This window comes from Papaver somniferum, chromosome 8 (genome assembly GCF_003573695.1).
Source record: "Papaver somniferum cultivar HN1 chromosome 8, ASM357369v1, whole genome shotgun sequence".
Taxonomy (NCBI): domain Eukaryota; kingdom Viridiplantae; phylum Streptophyta; class Magnoliopsida; order Ranunculales; family Papaveraceae; genus Papaver; species Papaver somniferum.
Genome location: NC_039365.1, coordinates 153,761,550 through 153,776,954, shown reverse-complemented (window position 1 = coordinate 153,776,954; position 15,405 = coordinate 153,761,550). Strand labels below are relative to the sequence as shown.

General features: G+C 37.1%; 1 long non-coding RNA gene, 2 other non-coding genes and 1 pseudogene across 3 annotated transcripts; 3 read left to right on the top strand and 1 right to left on the bottom strand.

Annotated features, from left to right (window-relative positions):
• The first annotated feature begins 11,951 nt into the window (after positions 1-11,951).
• Positions 11,952-14,205, top strand: LOC113301290. The gene is made up of 3 exons (XR_003336200.1): positions 11,952-12,379; positions 12,902-13,550; positions 13,621-14,205. It is a non-coding gene; the product is annotated as an uncharacterized LOC113301290 (long non-coding RNA).
• On the top strand, positions 13,250-13,419 carry LOC113307344 (annotated as a pseudogene).
• On the top strand, positions 14,099-14,168 carry TRNAG-GCC. The gene has a single exon. It is a non-coding gene; the product is annotated as a tRNA-Gly (tRNA).
• Positions 14,206-15,041: 836 nt separating the features above from the next.
• LOC113307018 lies at positions 15,042-15,164 on the bottom strand. The gene has a single exon (XR_003338987.1). It is a non-coding gene; the product is annotated as a U5 spliceosomal RNA (small nuclear RNA).
• Positions 15,165-15,405: the final 241 nt, after the last annotated feature.

Below are 15,405 nucleotides of genomic sequence, written 5' to 3'. Positions count from 1 at the left end.
TGATATTCGATCCTTATGGTGTCCCCGATTTAGACTTATTTATATTGCAAGAATGATGCACCACTGATCCCTGTAAGTGTGACAGTTTCTTGAGTGAAAGAGTGGGAAAGTGGGAGATCGTGTTAAAGTCAGTTTCACGTCGTGTGGAGACTTGACTGATCATGCGCCCACTACTTTACTAACTCCTTCAACCGTTTACACGACTTACGCACATTTCTCATTGTGGATGAATCCACGTGCCGTAGACCGCCATACCAAAACCCTAAGTGATATCCCCTATTTTTGACGTGATTGATATTTCACGAATCGTGGAGTCTGCAAGGCAGACGTGTATTAGTTGGTCAGTTGTTGACTGATTTAGACCATGAGTCTAATTTTGTTGAATCGAGCATAAATGGTGAATGATCAGTGATTCATGGATTGAACATGTAGTTCTCTGAGATGTCAATGAATTACTGACTAGAGCGACTGAGCAAGTATTGCTCAACTCGACGAATTTCCGAATATTGAGAGTTTGTCGAGCAACTGAGCAAGTATTGCTCAATTCGACGAATTGGCGAATATCGAGAGTTTGTCGAGCAACTGAGCAAGTATTGCTCAATTCGACGAATTCGATAATTTTGGTGTGCAACTGAGAAAGTGTTGCTCAATTCAACAAAATAATGAATATTGGTAATTTGACATGCATTTGATCAAGTGTTTCTCAATTCGACAAACTACTGATGAATTACCGAATATTTATGGTTGGATCAATATTCGAGCAACTAAGCAATACTTGCTCAGATCAAAGAATTATTTACTGGTGCCGTGACCCAATAAAATATTAATAAAAAATATTAGTGAATTACCGAATATTATTGATTTGGATGTTGATTGCTGAATCAACATAATTTTGTGTATGAACTTTCTCAGAATGGTGATTCGTGGAGCGTTTGTTCGAAACCCTAATTTTTGATCAATCCTTCAACAATTAGTGAATTGCTGAAAATTGGTCATGAGTGAAGAGGGACCGACCACATGGGATGATGAGCGTCCATGTGATACCCAGTGCTCGAGTGAGCACGCACCAGGGTTCTCAGTTTGAGAGTTGGTGAAAGAATGATGATTAAATGCAGGTTTCATCATTTATTGAAATATTGTTGGATTCAGCATTAGGTGACAAAACCTAGGTATGAGAGATGAGGTACGACCAAGAGAGCATGAGACCGACTCTTGGTGGTCACGGGACCAGTTGTTTGTCATTTGAAGGATTCTCTAGTTGGTTGGAGAGAGTTCGGGCCCAGTATGAGCAATTGAGCAAATTAGGTCAGAATTATGAAAACATGTGGGATCGGCTTTGTGCAAGCCCTAGGAATGACTCTGGTCGGTCATGTAGGCATGCACGTGTTGCCGTGGTGTCCGTGTTTCCATACTGAGAGTTTCAGTATTTTCTGATGCGCGTTCGAGCAACATAGTGAATTTTCAGAAGAGTTTCATCTTGACTGAGAATTCTCGATTTTTATTGGAATGAGCATTTATGCTCAATTCATCAATATTTTGAAAATATTAAAATAAAAGTGTTTTAATATTTAAAATTGTTGTGAGAGGCTATCCAGTCATGCGACTATGTTGGCTTTTGGTTTTTCGTGATTTAAGAAATATTTGAGAAAATATGGAGAAATCATGAATTTTGCTCAAACCCAGGAGTTTCATGAATTGAGGAAAATAATAATTATACAAGATGAGGGATTACAAGGTGTGGGACATACCATGGCTAGGTTGCTCGGTCCTGCACACCTATCCCTATTTTATTATTTTTCATGAATCCTTGAAGTTATGGAGAATCCACGAGTTTTTGTTGAAACGGAGGAGTTTCGTGAGATTAGGGAATAATAATTATAAAAATCTAAGGATTGTGAGGTATGGGACCGGCCACGGCTTAGGCATAGCCGGCCGGTTAGGTTGCCCGGTCCCGCACACATCTCCTTATTTTATAATATTATTTCGTGAATCCACCAAGTTATGGAGAATTCACGAGTTTTGCAAAAACAAGGAAAGTTGCTAAAACTAAGGAGTTTTCGTGAGTTCACGAAATAACAAAAAATAAGGAAAATAATGGGAGAGGCATGGACCGACCATGGCTAGGGCATGGCCGGCTGGTGGGCCCGGCCTTGGGCGCCTCTTATTATTTTATTAATATTTATTGTTTTCTCCTGTTTTGCGAAGGATTCCTCATTATTTCATATTTTTTGGACACTCGTTCGTGCATCCGGGTGCTCAGTCGTGCATCATTGTCGAGTACACTCGCACCATTTTTGTGGGGCTTACTCAATGATGGTCCAGATGCCCGGTTGTTGGGTATTTATTACTGATTTATGAAATTCAGTGGAGAATAATTCATGAAACTGAGTAATAAGATGAGTAGTTATTTATTATCAATCCGTAAAATCAGCAGCGGATTGGTCTATGGATTCAGAATAATAAAATGATAATTTCATCACCAACTCATGGAATCACAGATTTGACCATAAAATCGGAGTAATGAAATGAGCGGTGATATTACCATTCCATGGGACCGTGGTGATTCGACCATGAAATCGGAGTAATATCTATTACCATTTCATGAGATCAGCCGTGGATTCGATCATGAAATCCGAGTAATAAAATAAGTGGTGATATTACCATTTCATGAGATCAGCTGTGGATTCGACCATGAAATCGGAGTAACATCTATTACCATTTCATGAGATCAGACGTGGATTCGATCATGAAATCGGAGTAATACATTTATCTATTACCATTTCGATCATGAAATAGGAGTAATGAGATAAGATAGATTATCTTCTAGGAATTCATTGGTGAATATGACCTATAATTTAATCTCTTGCCTATAGTCAGTAAATCAACGAGTGTTTTTAATGTCCCGAAGACGTTTTGCCCTCTCAACATTTCATGTATGGGGGACCGCCTGAGTCTATACACGGGTCTCTCCACATAGTCAGGAACAGTGAGTATCACCTTCCTGAAGACGTTATTGCTCTCAATCTTACGAAGAACCGCCCAATTGTTCTTCTATGTAGAGGCGAATTCCTCTATGTAGTCAGGAAACAGTGAGTGTCACCGGCATCCTGAAGGCGTTAAGCTCTCAATCTTACGGAGAACCGCCCAATTACGTTATTCTACATAGAGGCTATGATGAAATGCCCGGTGTCGAACGCTCCGGAGAGGCCTTTCGAGCGACATATGCATCATACTTCGTAAAACACGAATCGTCACATGGATCCATGAAGCCGTGTCAGAAACATGCAGTATCATGATTTTACTGTTTTGACCTTTGTTGAAAATCCATCATCTACATAAGGTTCCATCTAACGGTGGATATTGATTGATTTGTTACCAAGGTAACCTAATTGCAAACCCTGATTTGAAAGACTATATAAAGGAGACATCTAGTATTGTGCAATAATAATCCCCACACCTTATGTGTGATACTAGTTTTCATACTAGATTCGGTTCTCCTTTAACCTTTGGTTTTCTTCTTCTAAAACCAGGTTAACGACTTAAAAACTTCGTTAGGATTGTGAAGCCAGACCGATACTACTTTTATCGTAGTTGTGTGATCTGATCTTGTATCTTCTATCGTATGAGTATAATCAGATTGATTGGATTGAGATTGATATCTCCGATAGGCAATATATAGAAAGTAATCACAGACATCTTCGTCTCATTGTTTGTGATTCCGAAACATCTTGTTTCGCTACCATACGATTAAGATTTTTGTGAGGTGATTGATAACTCTAGGCTGTTCTTCGGGAATATAAGACCGGATTATCAATTGGTTCCTGTTCACCTTGATTATTATCAAAATACGGAACAAAACCTTTAGGGTTTATCTGTGGGAGACAAATTGATCCTTTGATAGACTTGTCTATGGGAGACATATTTGTTTATTGTCAAAGCCTGCGATTTTGGGTCGTAGCAACTCTTAGTTGTGGGTGAGATCAGCTAAGGGAATCAAGTGCGCGGTATCCTACTGGGATTAGAGGCGTAGGGAGTACAACTATACCTTGAATCAGTGGGAGACTGATTGGGGTTCAACTACAGTCCAGTCCGAAGTTAGCTTGGAGTAGGCTAGTGTCTATAGCGGCTTAATACATTGTGTGTTCAATCCGGACTAGGTCCCGGGGTTTTTCTGCATTTGCGGTTTCCTCGTTAACAAAATTTCTAGTGTCTGTGTTATTTCTATTTCCGCATTATATTGTTTTATCTTTATCATTGAAATAATACAGGCTGTGTGTTTATATCATCAATTAGAGTAATCCAACCTTTGGTTGTTGATTGTCATTGATTGATCCTTGGATATTGGTCTTTGGTACCATCCAAGTTATTCCTTGTGTTTGATTAAAGACTCGCTGATTTCTATTAGCTCGAGTAAATCAAAACAAGAGAGAGATATTAACTCCTTGAGATACTTTTACCTAGATTGAGTCTAACTGTCTAGTTGATTCTCTAGAAATTATTTTGGAGTTAGTCCATACAGATTGTTAAGCGAAATATTGTGTAGTGTTGTTAGACCCCCGGTTTTTCAATTGGTATTAGAGCAGGCAAACACGTTCAAGACCTTACAAGTCTGTGTTTGTAGCGATCTGACTCTATGGATAGTAGTGTTATCTCAATAAATGCACCACCATATCCAGGGATTTCAGAATTCTCTTCCATGACTGATCTAGTAAAATATGTAGAAGTAATTCTATCTAAACCTCCACCTGGTTTAAAATCTCTTGAAATCTTTTCTGGAATTGAAAAGAAACTTGAAAGCCTGTCTTATGTTGTTGATATATTTCTCCAGAATGAGCAAGAATCTCTTGAAAGGCTAAACCAAGCTATGACAAATAATATTTATGTAGAGATTGACATCGATTCAATTGTCAATGAGAACTGTGTTTCTCGTCTGGGATGTTCTAGCAATAACCTACAAGTCCTGGTTCAAGGGGAGTTTGAATCTCAGTCACATGAATACCTCGTTACGAATAAATTTTGTCATTACCCAATTCATGATATATATCTTCAAGATAGTAATAATAAAAACTATCGTCAAGGTCATCTTGTTATAAGAGGAAAAAGGAGAAATCATAATTTCACTAGTATGGTTCAGATAATTCTTCTTGATAGACACATAAATTCTATGTTCTATAATGATTCCTACATTACAAGATGTAAGAGCTGTTGGAAGGAAACTCTCTCATGGTGTTATGGTGTGCAAAAATTCCTTTCAGTAAACGTTGAGCTATTGCTCCTTGTTGCAACAAACAAGTCCTTACTGTGCACACGAGCGCTTCACACACGCTGGATAGGAACCGTCTCTCGTACAAATCTTGTTTCCGAACGTGTCAAACAAACCTCGTGACATTTTAAAAGAGAAAAGAAATAGTTTCCTCTTCACTCTTATTCTTCCTATCGGTTCGCAGACTTGAGAAGAAATCGATCAGTTCTCTTACCTCATCATCTTGGTTCTCAACTAAATCAATATTGGTTTGTTCCCGTGATTACAGAATAAGCTCATGAACGTTGGGTCAAGATACTTTCAGGTATTTGAAGTTCTAGTACGGGTTTCCATTAACCAGTTCGTGTACCAAGTAAGTTCGTTTTCCTACCTAGTGCATCTTTGTTCAAAAAATGGCTCCTAGGAAAAAGTTATGCCATGGTGAAGGTTCAAGTTCTCAATCGAATCGAAATTTTGATAGTGATGTTGAATGTGAAGATGATGAAATTGGGTTAGTTTTGTCACAACCATTTTATGACCCTGCTCTTCAAATTAGCTTCATTAGTCTACTTGTTAGGGATAAGTATGTGAAGTTTCTTAAAGGGAAATTTGTCATATAAAGGGTTTATGATCGTACTGTTAGTGAACCCGAGTTTCACCAGTTCATGAACCAACATGATTGGGGATATATTCATGATGGTCTCGGGTCCTTGTATCCTGAGATGACTTGCCAGTTTTATGCTAACCTGCATGCATCCAACAAAATCAACTGTTACTTCAAGACGATGGTTGGAGGAATACCAATTGAGGTAAATCGTGAACTAATTGCATATTTTTTGAACCTGTCTCTTGATCGTTCACTTGAAGTTCCTCAACCAGAGAATCTTAGACCAACACAAGGTCAACTTTATGAATTACTTCTAAATAGAAGTGAGTCATGGTCTGGAGGCAAGTTGTGTGTGGACAACATTAGTTTTTACTTGAAAGTTTTCAGTAAACTTGCTGTCGCAAACCTGATTCCCAGCACTCTGGATAAAAATCTATGGAGCAGAACACTTGCTGAAATGGTTTGGTACCTTATCTCTGGTGAACAAATTGACTTCGGTGGGTTGATTATTTACCAGATGATTCACATGGTTTCACAGAAAAATAACCTTGGGTTCCCATGTCTTATCAGTAGGATTTGCAGTCAATTTAATGTCAAGACCATCGGCACCTGCACTGGTTATGCTTCTCCTCTATCCCAGACAGACATCAACAAGATGAAGAAACCAGTCACTTCTGAAGATAATCCTTATGAAAGAACAATTGAGTGCCTACAGGAACAACTAAGCTATGTGTTGGGAATTCATCCTGAATTAACTGAAAATGTCTGTAAGATTGCTGAGAAATATAATCGCAATCAAGCTTAGCATCTTTCTTTCTTGTGGTGAAACTTCTTCTGGTATGAGATACTGTAAGGGTTGTAATAATCTTTTACTTAGATTTGAATTATTTCTCTCTTTATGCCAAAGTATTATCTTCATGGGAAGTATCCATACTTTGTCAAAAGTAAAGTCGTTTGTGATTGGTATTCATGTACTGGTAGAAAAATGAATGGACTTTTGACAAATAAAAAAGTTAAGCCTATATTGTAAAATATTTGATGAAGATAGGTTAAAATCTTTTGATTTCAAGGATTATGTCTATTAATATCGTTATGCAAATAATGATGGGAAGATAGAATCAATACTTGTGTATTCCGCAGTATTGATCATCCCTGATCCATATTTTTATGTATTACTGTGAGGCTCCATAATGTATCTTATGTTGAGCATTATACAACCAAGTTGATTTTCTTAGCTTAGTTGTTGTTCCAGATATGTTTGTCGAGCATATTGAACTAAATTAATCATTTTATTTGGTTATTTACTTATTGCTCCGTCAATATTCTTATGTCGAGCAAAACAAAGACAATTAAATTGATTACTTTTGTAATTAGTTTGGTGGTGTATTCCAATTAAATCTATTATGGGTTCTCTTGTAATTAATCTAGTTGGGTATTTTCGTGACTCCATAAGGTTTTCTTGTGTTGAGTATATGAACGGTTAAGCTAATCATTATCTTATGGTTAACTTAGTCGTAGCTCCGTAAGTTATCTTATGTTGAGCATTTTCAATTAAATTGATTTTTTGTGTTTAATTTGGTTGCGTATTCCGATTAAATTAATCATTTACTTGTGATTAATTTGATTGAGTTTTTGGATATAGAAAATCATTCTCATGGTTTTTGGTGTCCAATAAAAATCCTTCTTTTCTTTTGAAATTAAGGTCGCTCTTGTTGTTCTTTAGGGAATAACATAAAATGGGGGAGAGTTCTTTTGAACTTGTGCTTACTGGTCATATCTTGAGGGGTGTGCGGCTGTGGAATTTTAGGGGTTATCTTGTATCTTTAAACTCCTTGATGAATGCATTTAGCTTCGGCTTTATGATTGCATCTAAATTAGTTGGTATGTATTTTTTTCATTTTCTCATGAAATGTCTCTCTCGAAAATTTCATTATGATCCCGTTCTTGTACCTTTGCCAATTTTATTGACAAAAAGGGGGAGAATTAATATGTAGTTCACACTACAAATACATATGGTTTTCGGATCATTCTGTAAGGAGGAGTGGTTTCCATATGAGATGGATTATTGACTAAGGGGGAGTGATACATATCACCATAGTATTATTGTTGAAGTTGTGATACATATCACCATTACACTGTGTAATAATACTATGATACTGTATAACAATGATCTAGACCGATGCTTTCTCATTGTTATAGCTACGGATCTTCAACAACGGTGATGCTAAACTTACAACCTTTGGGATCATTGGAGTACTTGGAAGTGACGAAGATTTTGAGGAATGTTGAAGATTAGACATGTGGAATAGGAGATACTAAAGTTTCTTTTTTGTATTCCATATGTATTGATAGTTTTGTCACTAAAATTGACAAAGAGGTAGATTGTTAGAGCATTGCTCGGTCGAAATCGCATGCGTTGGTATCTCAAGCATGTTTGTCAATGTTAGTGATCAAAACTATAAGTCTTGATTTCTAGTCTATTATAACTAAGTCTCGAACTAGGATAGAAAGTTTAGTTGAGCTCAAGGACTTTATGGCGATTCATCATACAAGTAGAAGAACTACTCAAGGAACCGGTGGAACTTCTCGACAAAAAGGTATGTGAAGACTTGAACTTATCTGTCACTCAAAAGTCTATCTACTCTATCTCCTACTCTTTGAGACAAGAAGTCGTAAGCTATATATATAGACTTGGATTATACACATTTGGTATTTCGAGCCAAGTATACCTCGCCTATCTATATCTCGAAATATGTGTTGGTAAGCTTTTCGCTTTAACCGAGTTTATCTTTACCATGTGACGAAAGTCATAATATGTTTCAATCATCTTGAAAATTGCTTTGACGAGAAATGGTGTAACAACTGTATAACGTTCTCTAAGAATGTTTTAATGTTTGAAATGAGAGTTAAGATTACATAACCAATAGTGGACATAAGCATTGTTGTGGAAACACATTTATGTATAAGTCCTATTCCTTGAACCAAAGTTTGCGAACTTTGTTGATCAAGAGAACCAGAAGAATGGCATGAGCCAAGTCCGCGAACTGCCGAAGTTCTCAAATCCGAGAATTTCTGCTGGAGTTGACAAACTACTTGTGTGAAGCTAAGTCCGCGAACCCAATCCGCAAACCGGCGAAGTTCTCAAAACCGAGAATTTCTATTGGAGTTTGTAAACTCTGCCTGGAAACTTAAGTCCGCAAACCTAGTCTGCGAACTTGAGAAGGTTATATATCTGAAGATGATTTCTGAACTTAAACTTAAAAAGACTAAGGAATGCAGTTTGCAAACCGTGGCTATAAAAGTTCATGAACCGATTCAAGTGAATCAAATCATCTTTGCTTCAATTGTGTCTTGTGTAGTACATGAGATTTCCTTGCAATTGAACAACTCTCTAACTAGTTCATTTGAAGTCATTTGAACTAGTTATGGTGAAGAAGAACATGGTTGATATGGAATGCTCATATGGCTAACCATTTGGTTAACTGCCGTTGAACCAACAAGTGCATACGTTTGGGTACGGTTAAAAAACCTAGAAGCGTGCATTGTCAAGTGTGTATAAGAAGATAAGTTTTCGATCTAACGGTTGAGAAATATTATCTTGAATCTAAATCAGGTTTTCATCTAACGGTGGATATTGATTGCTTTGTTACCAAGGTAACCTAACTGCAAACCCTGATTTGAAAGACTATATAAAGGAAACATCTAGTATTGTGCAAAACTAATCCCCACACCTTACTTGTGATACTAGTTTGCATACTAGAGTCGGTTCTCCTTTAGCCTTTGGTTTTCTTCTTTTAAAACCAGGTTAACGACTTAAAGACTTCATTGGGATTGTGAAGCCACACCGATACTACTTTTATCATAGTTGTGTGATCTGATCTTGCATCTTCTATCGTACGAGTACAATCAGATTGATTGGCTTGGGATATATATCTCCGATAGGAAAGATATAAAAAGTAATCACAAACATCTTCGTCTCATTGTTTGTGATTCCACAACATCTTGTTTCGCTACCATACGATTAAGATTGTTGTGTGGTGATTGATAACTCTAGGTTTTTCTTCGGGAATATAAGACCGGATTATCAATTGGTTTCTGTTCACCTTGATTATTATCAAAATATGGAACAAAACTTTTAAGGTTTGTACGTGGGAGACAGATTGATCCTTTGATATACTTGTCTGTGGGAGACAGATTTGTTTATTGTCAAAGCCTGCGATTTTGGGTCGTATCAACTCTTAGTTGTGGGTGAGATTAGCTAAGGGAATCAAGTGCGCAGTATCCTACTGGGATCAGAGGCGTAGGGAGTACAATTGTACCTTGGATCAATGGGAGACTGATTGGGGTTCAACTACAGTCCAGTCCGAAGTTAGCTTGGAGTAGGCTAGTGTCTATAGCGGCTTAATATAGTGTGTGTTTAATCTGGACTAGGTCCCGGGGTTTTTCTGCATTTGCGGTTTCCTCGTTAACAAAATTTCTTGTGTCTGTGTTATTTCTATTTCCGCATTATATTGTTTTATCTTTATAATTGAAATAATACAGGTTGTGCGTTTAGATCATCAATTAGAGTAATCCAACCTTTGGTCGTTGATTGTCATTGATTGATCCTTGGATATTGGTCTTGGTACCATCCAAGTTATTCCTTGTGTTTGATTAAAGACTCGCAGATTTTTATTAGCTCGAGTAAATCAAAACAAGAGAGAGATATTAACTCCTTGAGATACTTTTACCTATATTGAGTCTGACTGTCTAGTTGATTCTCTAGAATGTATTTCGGAGTTAGTCCATACATATTGCTAAGCAAAATAATTGGTGGTGTTGTTAGACCCCCGCTTTTTCAAACAAAACCTGAAGTATTATCACTTGGGTACAATAAAGTAAATGTGTTTTACGACACTACTTAATATTGGATAACAGTTTAGCACAAAATTCTTATCATGCGCTGAACCTGTGAAGGTGTTGTAGATTCAAGAAATCAAGAAGCATAATAGAACTGGAGCACAATGTTTATATCTTTAAAAGTCCATATGTAAAAATGGTTTTGTCCTAAAATTGAAGAATGAGATATTTTTAGATCACTGCTCGGTTGAACTCACTATCATTGATATATCAATTTAATTTTCAAATTTAGATACCAAAAACACATTCTTGATTTAGTTTATTAAAGTCGGTTTCGTACTAGATTAGGTTTACGTAGTAGAGTATGAAATCAAAGTTATCCTTTAATACTTAAGACTGAAGACTACAGGAAGGCATCTAGAGCTTCACTACATGTTATTAACGAAGTTTTAATTACTTTAGAACTCTTGTTTATTTTATCTATTGAAAAAAAATTGCTTGCTCTTTGAAACAACTTTTATGATGGTAAATATACACTTACGTATATACTCGAGGATAATTGAGTCTAAGATTTTCTTTAGAATAAATATTGACCTTGGAAAGGTGTTTATGTTGTAGTGGACGAAAATACAAATTCAACGAGCCGAGAATTACTCAATTTCGTTTCACAAATAAGAAGTTATAGGTGAAACATTATAGCTGAAAAAATGTGGGTAAAAGTTGATTTCGAGATTTATGAGAGAGAAAGGTTCATGAACTTTTTTCTTCCACAGTTCGCGAACTAAAAAACCACGGTTCGCAAACTAAACCTCGTAAACGTGATTAATTAGTCAGTTTTTTTTATGTTCCATCTCGTAGGATAGGCGGCTACTCTTCCACACATAATCTATTGCCATACTTGGCTAGTTCCTAAACCCTGTGATGGTTGTTGTTCATTCCTAACCTAAGTTGTAATTGATCTTATTTTATTAAGAAATAATTAGAAAAAAATATAATTTATGCTGATAGTTATTTAATTACTAATTTTCTAAGCTAATATTTTACAACTTAGGAAAGACTCTCGATATAAGAAAAGATTCTAACTTAGGAAACAAACTTGTTCTATGAAACAATGACATTTCTTTGGATCAAAGTAATTTGTGAACAAGGAAACTAGTTCACGGACTTGCATTGAATGCAAGCAACCTAGCCTTGGCTAGTTCACTATATAAAAAGGAGTCATGTATCTACAGAAACTATTCTTTAGAAAATAGTGTATGTGAAGCAAACTAGTTGCCCACCTCTTATGTTCTTCAACAACAGGAGTGGGATTTTCAAGATTTTATTTGGGAATCGTAAAGCACGAGTTGGTTATATTATTCTTTGATAGTTACAAAACCTATATCTATGTGATTATAATAATTATTTTCTATTATAAGGTCCTTCTCTTTTGTTATGAGTTCATTTAAGGATTATTTATTCTGCTGATAAGACAATGCATGTCTCCCAAGATCATCCTGAATTGATCTGCAGTTAATATTCAGGATCACGCTTTGTGATATTTCATTAGACACATTGACATGATTTGTCCTGTAAATTCCATTTTTTTTTCCAGGAGATGGGAAGAACATTCACACGCTAACGCTCCCAAACTCATCATCATCACCAGATAAAAACATTGTTGCTTCAGTAGATCCATTTAATGTATGAATGTGAGTATTTTTTTTGCATTGACAACGTAAATGTTATGTGTTTGGGTGTGGCTATAAATAGACAGATTATTAGCTCTTTTGTATGATCATCTCTCTTATCTGCCTGCTTGCCAAGTTGCCGCAATCAATGAAAGGTTGTTGCTAGATTAGGGGTATTGAATACGGATATAGTACACTTAATGCACAGGGTTTGTTGGAATATTCCAAAATCTTAGATAATATCAGGTGAGTTATTTGTTGGACATGGCCATAGTATATTCGGGCAGTAATTTTTCTTGCATTCAAGATATATTTTAGATGCGAGATTTTACTATCTGGAGTATGAGTTCTCTAAATGTAGTTGACGGGCTCATCTCAGCTTAAACTTATCCAAGCTGACTAGAAGCGACTAACATTGCATTTCTCTTAATAATTTCAGACTGCTTGTCTGAATAATCTCTTCTTGTCCCGTGATTTCTAAACTACTGTAATGCAAACTTCTCACAGTTTCTTCTGGTTTCTCTTTGTTGGTGTTCGTATCAGGTTATAGCAAAATGTGACACCCCATGAAGTTCTATTTTGTGACTCTGAGTCTCTGAGTCAAAGAAACACACGGTTGCTGATGCAAAATTCAAATTATTCAGAAATCAAACTAAGATTACACCAGGGAAACAGACTACTGCTAAGTATGGTTTGCACTATTCTTAATGTAGGTGGGAGTCTGAAACAATACAATGTTTCAGTATGGTTTCCCGCTGATTCTCTGTGCCCAGATCTATGTTAAGTCTTAAACCAAGGCAGGGAGCTTAAATTTGGTCCCACAGTGGTTAACTTCAGAGGGTTGAAGGAAGTTGGGCAGTATAAAATGCGAAGTTGTAGAGTAGTACAAGCATACCTTTCTCGGCCTTTTGGCTAAGATCAAGTGTAGTATCTGCTCTTATCAGTTTAATAATATTAAATTAATTTTTTTAACGGGGGAGTTCCCACCACAGAAGCTTGCTGCTGGGGTTCTCGCGCGTCGCCTTTGTGTTGCACTATTGCAAAGGCCTGGCGCACCCCCCACCAATTCTAATCTTAAAGCTTTCAGCGTGAGGATAGCAGTGGTTTGAAGTCTGCTGTTTTGGTATATGTATGTATGTACAAGTCCTACCTCGGCTCTCTGATTCACTCAAGCCCTGCTCAAACATATAAGGTGAAAATCAAAACCGGATCTTTGCTAGTTAATCAGGATGTTAATCTAATTTTAATGCGTAAATCTACAGGCAGGCTGGTGGAGAGATTTAAGGGATGCAAGTTTAAGTGGTTCAGAAAACAACAATCCTGCACCAAACAACATATTCCAAAGACTATACGGTCAAAACGGTAACGGCCGAATTGACACGACACTAGATCAATCATATGCTGCGGAATCGTGAACTCGGTGCCCAATCTTATGCTGCGGAAAAACTGATCACTGAAATGAAGATCAACCCAAATGCCTTTACATACGAAGAGAGCATTTAGGGTTTGTCAAAGAAATGCGCCGGAGGATATTATCACTCATCGATGCCACTAAATCTCTGTTAACCAGATTCTTGAACTTTTAGTATTTAGACTGGTAGCATGTAGATCCGAATTCTTCATAGTAATTTTCTGAAGTATAGATTTCCTCAATCTATGAACAACATCCTTTCGTCAGCTGCATCAAATGCATCTAAATCTATAAAATTGGAGTGCCACTGAACAAAGGGATCCCAGTAAGCACCAGTGGTCTAGTGGTAGAATAGTACCCTGCCACGTATAGACCCGGGTTCGATTCCCGGCTGGTGCATTTCTATTCTTTTTTGCATTGTGCTGCATTTTGAAGTAGCATGCAGTGAGTGGACAGTCTTGCAGGATCCAAAATGATGGCTCTCCAGTACACGCAAGACCTTAAGAAACAGCTTCAAAAAGAAATTTTAATTTTGCACAATACAACTCAGTTAACAAATTCCACCATTCGCTAAATCTCTATCCAGATATGGTAAGAGAATAGGAGGCAAATTCCACCATTCGCTATCCGTCTGACAGATTTGGCTAAGTAATGTGCAGACATATTACAAAACCTAGGAACAGAAGTAGATTGCCGCACTATTAATATTACAAAGTAGAACTGTGTCAAGGAGGAAGAGGAGCCTGCTTATTTATAAACTCAGAGATATCCTTGTTATATCACCTGAGACCAACCAGTATTTTGAGCCCAATACATTGCTTCCAGCATTGCCCATGCTTCAGCCAGGTGAACATTTTGTTTCAGCCATTATGTTTGAATCAGAAATGCTACGTTAAGCAAAAACTAGCTTCAGCGCACTCAAGAGCATATCGAAGTAATGTGTTTAAACAACTAGAGTAACAAATCTTTGTTTACATCAAAGTTGTTGTCAATGATAATCTCACATGAACTAACAGCAGTCAAGTACTTCAATGTTCGAGGAACTAGTGGCTCATACTGCCAGTTTGTATTATCAGATGAAAATAGGAGTACCCTTAGGGGGTATCGATCGCTCTGGCACGGAATCCTGTGATCAATCCAACCTAGAATTCCGAGCATAAATGGCCCATTAGCTCAGTTGAATTGGACTTAGATTTCGGGGGACGTCTAAGAAGAAATCTTCTTTCTGCAAAGCCTTGGAAAATTGAAAACTTTGGTTTTAAGAGTTGTTGGGTTTCTCTTAGAAAAGAGAAATCTCTTCAAAAATAGGCGTATGCCGGTTATTAACGGCAAGCACACGGTATTTCTTTAGTAAAAGGCAAAAGAATAGTTTGCTTTGTGCTTACCGCACGGCTGCGTGAATCAGTTAGTAGGGTGAAGTGCTAATTTTATACAGAGCATTTTGAGTAGAGATATGCTGCCTGCGGCATGTGGTACTAATTATTCTTCAGTTCTCACACAACAAGTACTGGAAATGGAACGGTAACGCGCTGTCATAAGCCTTAGTTGTTTTGTTTCCTTATTCTGTAGGTTTGAAATAATCTATATGATTAGAGCAACCACAGTCACGACCAAATTTGGGTACTAAACCCAAATT